We start from the raw sequence: 12,728 nt of genomic DNA on the forward strand, positions 1-12,728 counted from the left end.
ATGGGGCAGAATAGACAAATCTATAGAATAGAAAGTAGATTAGTGGTTGCCTAAGGCTGGGGGAAATGGGGGATTTGCGGGGTGATGGCTAAGGGGTGTGGGATTCCTTTTTGAAGTAATGAAGATGTTCTAAAATTGATTGTGGTGATGGGTACACAACTATGTGAATTTACTAAAAGCCATTGAACTTTATACTTTAGTTGGATGAATTGTATGGTGTGTGAGGTTATTGTGCCATGTTTGTCATAAGATTCCAGTTAGTTAATTGGGATGAGCTATAACTTGAGCTCCCTAGCAGTCAAAGCAAAGAAGGAAACAGGATGCAAATAGTATCATCCTCAGCAACAACCCCACAGTAAATAAAACTGAGTTTCTTATGACATCCCCTCATGGCATCTTTCAATGCCCAGGGCAAAATGCCAAAGCATGATTAAGAAAAAGTAATTCGATAGGGACCCAAACATATTTTTATTATCTTGTTCTTTTTATTATTGACTTTAATATTTACAGGAGTAAATTTTTACCCAAAGAGGATGAGACTGACTCGGGCAGTAAGAACTGTGGTTCTGCACTTGGTTAGTTTCCCTTTGATGTTAAGTAGAAATGTGTACATAATCCAAGGCAGCGAAGTGCGTTTGCCTCAACTACAATGTTGACTGAAGGAAGTTTATGGATAGACGCTTAATAGGATGGTGATATTGACAAACATTTTATATGAACCCACCTTCAAACATTAACGTTAAAAGCTGGAGTTTATTCTTGGATGGGAGAGGGTAGATGAATGTGGAAGGAGCAGGGCCATGATACATTGATGCCAGACATGATCAGGCAGAGATTTTCTTAACCGCTAGCAGCAGGGCTCCTCTTAGGAAAGGGACTATACTGTCTTTGTCTGGGAATATGCCTTGGTGCACTGCCTGGGGTGTAAGGTGTGCCCTAGATAACAAGGGTGTGATAAGAACCCAGGCAATAAAAATACAGCTGTGCTATTCTGCATGAGAAAATGAGAGATTCTTGATTTTTTTTCCCCTAAGCGGGAGAGATGGAGAAGAGCCCAGAGTGGGGGTGATGTTGGTGATCTGGTGGGGCAAAAGGGCCAGTGGAATGTCCCTTGAGACCCCACAGCAGATGGCCATTCAAGGATAGGAACGTCTGGTGTCTGATGGAAAGGGTTTGAGTTGCTGAGATGTAAAGTCCTCCTCCAGCTCCCTCCATACCCTTGAATTCCAAAAACATCTCTTTATCCTAAAAATGCTTGGTGTCAGTGAGATTTTGTGGAACTCAAGGAAGGGGACGAGTTTCCTGGAGCCCGCATACACAGAGGCAGAAATGCAGAGATAGAACTGAGCTGGGGAAATGAAGTTTCTTTCTTCCCTGGGCAGCTGCGTAAATCTGAGAAGTTTTTGAACTGCCAGGGCCATGGGACTGGGGTGCAATCCAATTCTGTTGAGGGGCTGGGGGGCTCCTGTATCATGTGCCCTTCAAAACAGTCCACAGGATATTGGCAGTATGCAAGTCACAAACATTCTGTTTATTATTCTTCATTTACTACTCATGGTTTCCAGCAGGAACCAGCAGAGAATCCCAGCTCGCTGTGAGATACGAGACTTTGTATAGTAGCTACGCAATAAGCATTGGGATGGCATGGTGGCCCCAAACCCTTGGGAGCTCCCTCAAAATGCCTGAGGACGCCTGAGGTGTGTCCATCTTTGGACCGATCACTGGCTTGATAGACTAAACTGGTATAAATATCTCCAAAGTGGGAAAGCAAAATAGATAAGTATATAAATATATACAATAGACTGTGAGACCAGCTGAGATGCCAAGGCTGTTAAGAAGGTGACGCAAAGAGGCAAATAAAGAAAGCAGAAGGTGAAACTGAAACCATTCATTTTAAAAAATAAACTTAAATTTTAAGCAGTTTTAGAATTACAGAAAAATTGCAAAGACAATACAGGGGAGTTCCCCTCTATTCCACACTCAGTCTCCTCTGTTATTAGCATCTTATATTAGCATGGCACATTTGTCACAATTAATGAACAATATTGATACATTGTTGTTAACTAATATTAATTCTGATTTCTGTAGTTTTTACTTAATGTTCCTTCTGTGTTCCAGGATCCCATCCAGGACACCACATTATATTCAGTGACTGTGTCTCCTTGGGCTCCTCTTGGCTGTGACAGTTTCTCAGACTTTCCTTGTTTTCGATGACCTTGACAATTTGAGGAGTGCTGGTCAGGTGTCTTGTGGAATGTCCCTCAATTGGAATTTGTCTGTTACTTTTCTGATGATCAGACTGAGGTTATAGGTTTCGGGGGGGAAGACCACGGAGATAAAGTGCTCTTCACACCACATCGTGTCGAGGATACATACAGTCAACGTGACTTATCGCTGCTGAGGTTGACCTCGGTCACACGGCTGAGGCAGCGTCCGTCAGGCCTCTGCACTGTCCAATCACCTTTCCCCCTCTCATGTGTCCTCTTTGGCAGGAAGTCACTCTGTACAGCCACGCCGACAGAGTGGGGGGTCATGCCCCACTCCTTGAGGGAGGAGGAGCTACACAAATTCTCTGCAATTCTGCACGGGAGATTGGAACCATTCATTTAAAATCTGTTATCAACCAAAGGGGTAAGTGGGGTGGGGGGAAATGTCTCCAGGGCCGGAGCTGCTCCTGTAGCCCTTAGGGCCAAAGCGGGGCAGTGCCCCTCCGGGAGAAGGAGAGAGGAGGGAGAGCTTCCTTGCCTCTCCCCTCCTCACAAGCACAGTGCAAGGGGAGGCCCCGACCATCTCCCTGCACCGCTCATGCTGATCCACGTGCCTGGAATCCTGACACAACATACCCAGAGTTTCCCAAACAATAGTGGAAATGTTTTCTTTCTTTTGGTCTGAGCAGACTATTAACAAAAAAAGACAGGTACAAAACCATAGCAAAATCATCTGTCCCAAGAGTGCCTCTTCTGCCTCCTCCCGGCTTTGGATGAGGGGCCGCGTGGAGCTGGGAGCCCGACCTCCTGGAAGGACGTGCTCTCCCATGAGTGCGAGGACTCACCTGGTCAGGGGCGAGGGGGCCCTTGGGATCCGTGGGCAGGTCCCCGCTCTGGGAGAATGCCGCCAAGAATTTTTCCACTCTGTGATGAAAGGAAAGACTCTTCTGGATTGGGCTGTTTAACAAAAGGCAAAAGCAATTTGGAGAAAACAAGATCTGGCTACTAAATACGCAGGTTATTTTTGCCACAGAGGGCCAGCCATCTGATACAATGCTGCAATGGCCAACATTTGTCCCGCCCTGGGGACTTCATGGCCAATTGAGTCTGTCCTTTTGATTATGGAGATCACTTGCTGTGCATGTCCCAAGGAGTTCAGTGAGAGCCTGGCCATGGCCACGATGGAGTTGGTGTCATTTAAGGGCCAAGGTTTGTTTCCAGAAGGAGAGATTGAGGTTTCTGTTTGTTACAGTCACATCATCATCCTTTCTCAGTGCTGTCGGGGCCGTGAGCTCTGCCCACACTCTGGCCTGCAGGCTGCAGGGGACATCGTATTCTGGATTGTTCTGTCCTTGAGCGGCCTTCAGACTCTGAGGCCTGAGATGCAAGTGTCTTGCTGAGGTCATGTGCCCTGTGCATAAATCCATAGCAATTGGACAGAAACTATTCTCCGATGGCTCTCTGTGGACAGGTCTGGGGCTGCATTCCTGAGTCCTGAGTAGAGAAGAGATGTCTGGACAAGCCGTCGCCCTCCTAGCAGGTATGTGAAAGTAGCTTTCAGACTCTCCTCAACACTTGCTGCAGGCTTCCCACCCTCCTGCAGAGAGACAGCAGAGTGCTGACAAAACTGGCTGAATCCTAGAACTACCACTTAACTGCTATCTTTTTTTTTTTTTGTGAGGAAGACTGGCCCTGAGCTAACATCTGTTGCCAGTCTTCCTCTTTTTGCTGAGGAAGATTAGCTCTGAGCTTACGTTGGTGACCACCTTCCTCTACTTTATATGGGACACTGCCACAGCACGGCTTGATAAGTGGTGCGGGTCTGCACCCGGGATCTGAACCTACAAACCGCGGGCCGAAGCGGAGCGCTTGAACTTAACCACTACGCCAATGGGCCAGCCTCACCACTTAACTGCTGTTTGACCTTGGACAATTCACTGGGACCTCTCTGCCCCTCAGTTTCTCTAACTGCAGGCGAGTATGACATGGCACGATGTCTCACAACGTCTGAAAAATAGCAGATTGCAACAAACAAGGAGAGAGAGTGGTGAAGAATACAGCTTCTCTCCTGACTCACAGCTCCAGCTCTTGGTCTTAAACCATTAAAACCAGACTATTATTAAAACTTAAAACTAGACTATTCCACATTTCCACCGCTTTGTTTTAAAAGACTTTATTGTTTTAGAGCAGTTTTAGGTTCACAGCAAAATTGAGAGGCGGATACAGAGGTTTGCCCCATACCCCCTGCCCCCACACATGCACAGCTTCCCCATTATCAACATCCCCACCAGAGCGGGACGTTTGTTATAGTCCATGGACCCACACTGACGCGTCATTACCACCCAGGTCCATGGTTTACCTTAGGGGTCACTCCTGGTGCTGCACATTCTATGGGTTTGGACAAATGTATGATAACGTGTATCTACCACTGTAATATTGTATAGAGTATCTTCACTGCCCTAAAAACCCTCAGGGCTCTGCCTGTTCACCTCCCCACCCCCGACCCCTGGCAACCACTGGTCTTTTTACCCATAGTTTTGCCTTTTCCAGAACGTTATGTAGTTGGAATTGCACAGTATGTAGACTTTTTAGACAGGCTTCTTTCACTTAGTAATATGCATTTCAGCTTCTTCCATCTCTTTTTATGGCTCAATAGCTCATTTCTTTTTAGCACTGAATAATATTCCATTGTCTGGATGCACCACAGTTTATTTATCCATTCACCTACCAGTTGAGTGACATCTTGGTTGCTTCCAGGTTTTGGTAATTATGAATAAAGCTGCTATAAAAATCTGTGTGCAGGTTTTTGTGGGGACATAAGTTTTCAGCTCTTTTGGGTAAATGCCAAGGACTGTGATTGCTGGGTCGTATGGTAAGAGTATGTTTAGTTTTGTAAGAAACCACCAAGCTGTCTTCCAAAGCGGCTGTGCCATTTTGCATTCCCACCAGCAATGAATGAGAGTTCCTGTTGCTCCACATTCTTGCCAGTATTTGGTGTTAAAAGGGTAGCCAGTCTGAGCAGCCGCAAACCTTTTATTACCGAGCTGCTTAACAACCATGCAGATGCATTAGTTTCCTGTGGAACTAGCACATCCTATACCAAGAACTTACGGTCCCAGTCTGGTCATGTCTCTTTTCTTCTAATTCATCACTTGAATTCTCCCTTCCCCTCAAACTCTAATATTTTAAAGTTTAATATCTTGCTTTTGAGTTTTCTAAAAACCCCAGGGCTTTACTTAGTCCTGCTTCTGAAATATCAGATGCAGACAGAACTGAAGAGTCAACAGCTCTCTATTGCTCTTGCCTCCCTGCACCAGCAGGTGGCAGTGTTGAACACCAGTCCTGCGCAGCCCCATGGACACGCAACCCGATGTGGGGAGGTCCCTGCTCTTCCATATCTGCTGTGTCTGCAGAGGTGTCCCACACTTGGGCTCCAAAGTTGGCTCCCTTGGTTCACGTTCAGAGATTATTCCCCCAAGTGAGACCCTGGGCAGCTTCCACCAGCTTTCAGGTGTTGAGCTGGAATCGTCCACCATCTAGACTCCCATGATTTTCTTGGTGAGCATTATGGACCGGCCCCCACTTCATACGTTGAAGCCCTAACGCCCAGTATGACTGTATCTGGAGATGGGGCCTTTGTGGAAGTAAGTAAGGTGAGGTGGGGGCGGATCTGATTGAATCGGTGTCCCTATAAGAGGAGACACCAGACAGCGTGTGTGCTCTCTCTTCACCACGTGGGACACGGTGAGAAGGCGGCCGTCTGCCAGCAGGGAGAGGGTGCTCTCCAGAGCCTCTGCCGGCCCCCTGATCTTGGGGTTCCAGCCCCCAGGACTGTGAGAAAATAAATTTCTATTGTTTAAGACCCTGAAGCTGTGGTGTTTTGTGGTGGCAGCCCGAGCAGACTGACACGGCCAGTTCTCTGTGGGGCCCCTGTGTCCGTTCCTTACAACACACCTTGATCAGGGGTCCCGTCCTACGTGACAGAACCCCTCGGGGAGGGGTTCTGTGGCACTGAGTACCCAGGGCATGGTCTAGAAGAGGGGGGAGGGACGTGGGATCCAGGTGGCACATCCCTTGGTCCTTGCCCTGTGGGAGGAGCACGGCTAGAGGAGAACCGAGCAGGGGCCTCCACAGTGTGTGGCCTGGGGCAGGGGTCCCTCGTGCCCGGGGCTCAAATCAAGGCCCAGCATCTGCTGACTATGAGCCTTCCACAGGTTATTTCCTCTCTTTGCGCCTCACTTTCCTCTCCTGAAAAATGGGGTAATGATAGGACTCGCCTCATAGGATTGTCGTGAGGGTTAAATGGGTCAGTCCGGGTAAAGCACGCAGCATGATGCCCGGCACCTGGCAGCTATTATTTCTATAAGACCAGCCCCTCTAAGTGCTCTCAAGTCCTCCACCCACACGGAAGCAGAAGAGACCAATGTCGGATCTGTGCAAGCGTGAGTCAGGGGGCCAGAGGCCTAGGGTGCATTTACACGAAAATAAAGAAAACCCTAAAGCTCTCCTGTGAGAAGGTTCTGCTCCTCCAGTTCTCTTTGGTCATTCTGCCACCATGCTGTGGCTCTCTGGCCCTCGCCTTGGTGGCCCCAGCACGGCTGTATCTCATCTCGTCTTACTCTCCGTCTCCGTGGGAGGAGACACATTCCTGTCCTTGTCTCCCTGAGCCCGCACCACCTGGTCAAATTCCTCTTCCTCTGTGCGTGTGCCAAGGGTCTCACCCACCCCCCCAACTGTTCTATCAGAATACTTCTGTCAGGAGAGGAAGGGCTGTCCCTCAGAGGAGCCGGGGGAGGCCGTGTTCTCCCTCCTTCCCTGTGCGGAACTGACAGCAGCGCCGGGGCGTGCTCAGGAGGCTCTCTGCACTAGTTCACTTCTGCATCCGCGTCCCACAGTTGAAGTGAGGGCCCCAAAGGCAGGCGGACACCTTATTAGCGACACCAGGGCCTGGATCCCCAGGGTACAGGTGACAGGTGTGTGTGGCACCACTGAGTGGCTGCTGCCTTTGCTCTCTGCCGGCTCCCTTGGCCAGGCCTGCAGGCCCTCCCCCTGCTCTCGGGAGGGGGCAGCTCTCTCTCTGGGCCCCTCCGCACCCTGACCATGCTCTGATCTCAGAGCCCCGAGCTCCCTCCCGGGAATGGTGCTTTTCTAGCACCCGCTAGTCATTTCCACTTTTATCTTCACCCTCAGGCTTCCGAGAAGCTCTGCTCTGAGCTTTTCCCTAGCAACACAGAACGTTCCTGGCTTTGGCATTTAAAATGACCCCTTCATGTTGTTTCACCTTGAACAGAAAGAAAGCAAAGTGACTCAAGAACCAAGACTAATGTGGGACCCCTCTCCTTGAATGTTCCTGATCAAGGCCTGATGCCAGTCTCATATGTAAAACAAAACGTAAGTCAAGAGTTTGTGTGAATGTCGAGATCCACAAGCTACCAAGAGGGGACCTTGGTATCAGTTTGGTCAAATACTAGCTCAGATAAATGCATAATTTTAAAGGTACACACAACTGTGACTTGTTCCAAAACCAAATTGAGACAGCTTTAAACACTTACTTGGAACTTCTTTTGTGCCAGGAGATGTTCTAAGACTGTGACAAATGCTGAGTCACTGGCTCCTCATGTCGACCTGTGAGGTAGGCCTATTATGATCCCTGTGTTACGGGGGGAAAACTGAGGGACCGAAGGATGACATAACTCACTCGAGAATACACAGCTGGCAGTGCGGTGCCAGAGTCCATGCTTTTACCTCCTCCACTGGCTTCTAGAACCTCAAGGAGCCCAAGAAGTAATTTGTTTGTTTACCTGTGTGTCCGCTCATTGAGCAGACTCATCGCGATTGCCAACGCTGTGCCAGGTCCACATGGGGCGGTGGCCAGAGAGGGGAAGGCATCGGGGCCTGCCCTCAAGGGCCCCCACCCTGTGGTCCTCACCATGCAGAGGGGCCGAGCATGGCGTCAGCCACCAGCCCTGGTCCGCACTCAGCCCTGCCTCTTCAGAGCCGTGTGAGTGTCAGTGCCTCACTTACCCTCTAGTCTCCGTATCTTCAGTTGTAAAATGAGAATCAGACCGCCGACCCTATTGGGTGGTTTCTAGGGTGTAGTGAATTAGTGCTCACAAAGCGGTATGGGAAGTACTGATCCGTGCTCAGGCCACCCCCTTCTCCTTCAGAGAAGCATCTCCCACTCTGGTGCTTGGTTCTGCCTCCACGTGTGGAGTCATTCAGCAGCCACGTTTGTTGCATTTGGGGTGCTGGACTGTGCTTGGTGCTGGCGGAAGAAGGGCAGGGTGCAGCCTGAGAGCTGTGGGGGCTGACTCCAGGGCAGCAGAAGTCATTTTCCAGCGTGGAGCAGAGTGAACGCTGAGGTTGGGGGGCAGACTTGGGATCTAATTCCCGGTGTCTCTCACCAGCTCTGCGATCAGGGCCTGGTCCTCTCCCTGAGACTCAGTTTTCCTTCATCTGTGATGGCACTGGCCATGTTGGGGCGGGGAGGGTCTCAGATGAGATGGTGTGTAAGGTGCCTGGGGCCTGCACTACTGTCAATACCGCTGTGGTGGTCACACTTGGGGTGAGCAGGCCGGGAGCACTGAGGGGCAGGGGCTCGCTCTGGGAAGGTCATGGTCAAGCCAGAAGAAGAGCAAAGCACCCAGGGCGGGGCCATGGCAGGCCCAGCTGGGGGGGCGAGACAGAAGCCGAGGACGTGGCCTGGATGTCCCTGGCTTCGGCACTCCCTGTCTGCCCTGTCTGGCCAAGGGTCTTCTGTGGCCCACCCTGTCCCCGGGCTCTGCTGTTATTTCCATCAGACCAGGCTGGCACCCTCCAGCTGACCTCCCGGGCCAGCAGGGAGCCAGTGTTTACTTACACTGCCTCTGTCTGTTTGTGGCGTGGCACTGACGAGACCAACACTGTGCTTGGGCCTGGATGGCTGCCCCACAAAGACAGTTTTCAGGCCACACCTGGCTGGAAAACTGGGGTCAAAAGCAGGGTGAGATAGAAGGCAGGGTCAGGCCAGGGTCTGGTTCAGGCTGAGAGTGAAACAGACAGGCAGTAATAACAACAGCCACTGGTTTTTAAGTCCTTACTACATACCAGACTGTACTAAGGGCTTCACATGCATCATCTCAGTTATTTACTCCACATGGATGAGGAAACAGGGAGGCTGAGAAACTTGCCCAAGGCTCCTTAGCTACTTTTTGGGGGAGCTGAGATTTGAGCCCTGATCTCTCTGAAGTTTGGTTATTTTGCCTCCCTGGGGAAAATTAACACCAATTGTTTCTGTCTAAAGCTTATCTATAATCCTCAAAGCAATTTTATAGATGAAGAGACTGAGGTTCAGAGGGGACCAGTGACTTGCCCACGGCTGCACAGGTTGGAAGTGACAGAGCTGGGCCACATCACCCAGCTCCTCCAGATTGTGAGGGAAGGATCCTGGCAGTCAGGCCAAGAAGCTCTCTTCTGATGGAAACTTTTCCTCTAGGAAAACGCAGGGTGTTTTCCTCCAGACCTGTCATACAGGTAGAGTCTCGCTGGTTCCCTCTTCTGGCACAACTACATGCAATGTATCAGAGAAGACTGGAGGGCCTGGCATCACCTCTGCCCCGGCTCAGCCGTCTCTCTTTGGCTCAGTGACAATTGCTGCTTTGGTTGAGAGAGGACTAAGAGCTCAGCCTGTGAAGAAGAAACTATTTCCCCCATTTTACTGATGAAGCAACGGAGGCTCAGGGAGTTCAGAGGACTTGCCCAAGGTCACCCAGCTCCTGAGGGGTCCATCTGGTGTGTTAGCCTGGGAGGGCTTCACTCCAGAGCTCAGACCAGCAGCCGCAGCCTCCTGCCTCCTGCAGACCCCCCAAATTCCAAGGGTCCTCTGCATTCCATGGCCCACGTCCCGGCTACACCCTCTCCAACAGGTACGCCTGGCTTTGGACCTCCTTTCCTCCCACATCCTCTGTCTCTTCCCTCTCCCTCACCTCCACTGAGTCCGGGCCCACATTCTCCATCTCTCTTTTCCCTTTCCCCTGTCTTTTGGATCCTGCTCTGCTTCCCTCGGAGGATAAAGTCCACGCCTGGAGCTGGGCTCCCGTGACCTCTTGCAGGAGAGAAGCCCTCCTTCTGACTCTGCGACCCTCAGGCCAGCTGGGCAGCTTTGGCCAGGTTACCTCACGGCTCTGGGCTTCAGTTCTCCATCTGTAAAATGGGGAGGTCACGACTGCTCTGCACTCCGTGGTCGAATGAGCCGTCAACAGCAACCCCTGTGACTCCCGCTGCCGTTGCGAGCAATAACAGGATTTAATGAGCACTTACCACGTGCCGGGCGGCCGGTGCTCTGCAGGCGCCATCTCATCTGATGGATGACGGAAAGAGGCCTGACCTCATCAGATGGATGACCTGAGTGAGGGGAGAGTTTCTGAGGGTCTGCTCTCCGCTGGCCCCTCTCCCATCGCCATTCCTGTCCAGTCCCCCTTCACTCCACGGAGCCTGGCCGGGAGAGGAGGGCCACGCCTCGGAGCCCACAGACCAAGAAAAGCTGCCAGACACCTAGGCAGAGGCTGAGTGAGGCGACCCTGTCGCTGGAGGATGTGTCTGTGTCCCTCCTCACAATGGATGAGCCAGGGGTCCACGGTCAGTCCCACAGGAGGGCACCTACAAACCACCCCCAGGCGCCCTCTGGGAACCACACACCCCCTTTCTCTAGTTCTTACAACTAGATTTGCTGATTTAGTTCTTGACAGACTTGCAGAAGGCCCGCTCCGGCCTCCCTCGGGCCTCTACCTCCCTCCACTCTGCCCTCAAACTGATCCCCTCAAGCTGAGACCCCCACTGGCCGGGGGGAGTGAGCCCTGTGGGAATTCCAGGGCCCTCGGAGGGCCGCAGGGCCAGCGTGGAGCCACGGTCTCCAGCACAGGTCCAGCGTCCTTGGTCATTGCCCTCCATCTCATGAGATTAGAGTGGGTGCAGAGCTGGCTCTGCTCCCTCAGGGCAGGCCCTGCCATCCTCTTTCTTGTTCTTTTCTGCTTAGGAGGCAAGTGAAGAGAAGAAGGCCTGGCTCTACTGGCCCCGGAAGAGCCCTTCCATCTCTGCTGTTTTCCCCCCTCTCTCACGGCCGCCAGCGTGGGGCTTTCTCTGTCCTGACACGTCCTGACACGCTCCTGGGCTCAGTTCGGCTCCACTCTGGAACGGGGGGCCTGCTGTGTGCCTCTCTTGCTGTCCATCTTTCTCACGCTCTTCTTCTGCTGCAGGTGGGCGAGGCCTTGCATCACACTGGAGTGGTAAGTTCCAAGACTTGGGTTGAGGCACAGGGAAACAGGCAGAGCTGGCCTTCCTAAAGGTGGCTTGGGTTCAAGGCCATGTCATCCTAGAACTGGCTTGGGCAAACACAGCCCCCATGTGGTCCAGCTGGTCTCCCTGGAGTTCTGTGTCAGGGTTTGGGGCCAAAGGCTCCACCGATAATAAAGGACAACTTTACCAGCGTCGACTGTGCAAACATCTTCTCCGGGGACTTGTGGGGAGGCAGGAGGCTGGGCCAAGCAGGATGGAAGTGGTCCTGGGTCTCCAGGTCTGATGGGACTCATTTCACAACTGCAAACCACAAGATGTTCCCAGAGCAGACTTAATGAGGAAAAATGGAATGACGTATTACAATACTCCTTTTACGGTGATTTCATCCAATAATGCTCACTGTGTTTTCATCCACCCTTGCCCAAGCGTTTATGGAGAGATTTGTGCTTGGAATGGAAACCAGTAAAATCCTAGCTTATTAATAACTTATGGAACATAAATAAGTTTCTGTTAGTTTCCACAGCTCGTGAAAACAGCTGCGTGGACTTGCACTGAATCTGGTGGGTGTGTTTGAGGTGGTCTAGCCTGGTGTGTGAGGAATAAGTCCTGGGCAGGCATCAGAAAGACAGGCAGCCTGTCACCAGAGGGCTGACGCTGAGCCACAGCAAAAAAAGCAGATGGGGGCAGGTGGAGATGATCAGACAGCGCGAACAAAGAGAAAACAAAGGGCTAGCTCGACTGCAAGCCTGCTTTCTCTGCCCCGCCACCCCGTCGGAGAGGAAACCCTACTTCTTCCTCTCGTAGCCAAGGCTGTAGTCAGCCAAGCCACCTGCCCCCTGGCAGGGGCTCTCACATGGTGTTGACTCGCTGCTTCAGCAATTCCCTCTCTTGATCGTCTCTTCATCTCATTGTCACCACCCCCTGGCCAGTTCCCTCCCAGGAAGGAGTTGTCAGTTCATACCATATGACCTTAAAGTAGGGATCAGGCCAAAGGTTTTTAAATAGCCACTGAGCCACCAGGAGGGGCTGAGCAAGGTAAGAGTCCATGGAGATGGGAGAGGGGGGCAGTAGACCAGGGTGGGGTGTCAGAGCCAGAAGGGTGAGGGGACATCTGTGTGGGTTTGGGGTGGTGGCAGCAATGGGAGATTGGTTCTGTGTAGAGGTGACTGATCCAATGTAAATGTATTGAGGATAAAGGGAGAGTGATAGAAAAGGAATTCCAATTAAAGGAAGGAAGGAAGCCAGACT

Source organism: Diceros bicornis, chromosome 1 (assembly GCF_020826845.1).
Source record: "Diceros bicornis minor isolate mBicDic1 chromosome 1, mDicBic1.mat.cur, whole genome shotgun sequence".
Classification (NCBI taxonomy): Eukaryota; Metazoa; Chordata; class Mammalia; order Perissodactyla; family Rhinocerotidae; genus Diceros; species Diceros bicornis.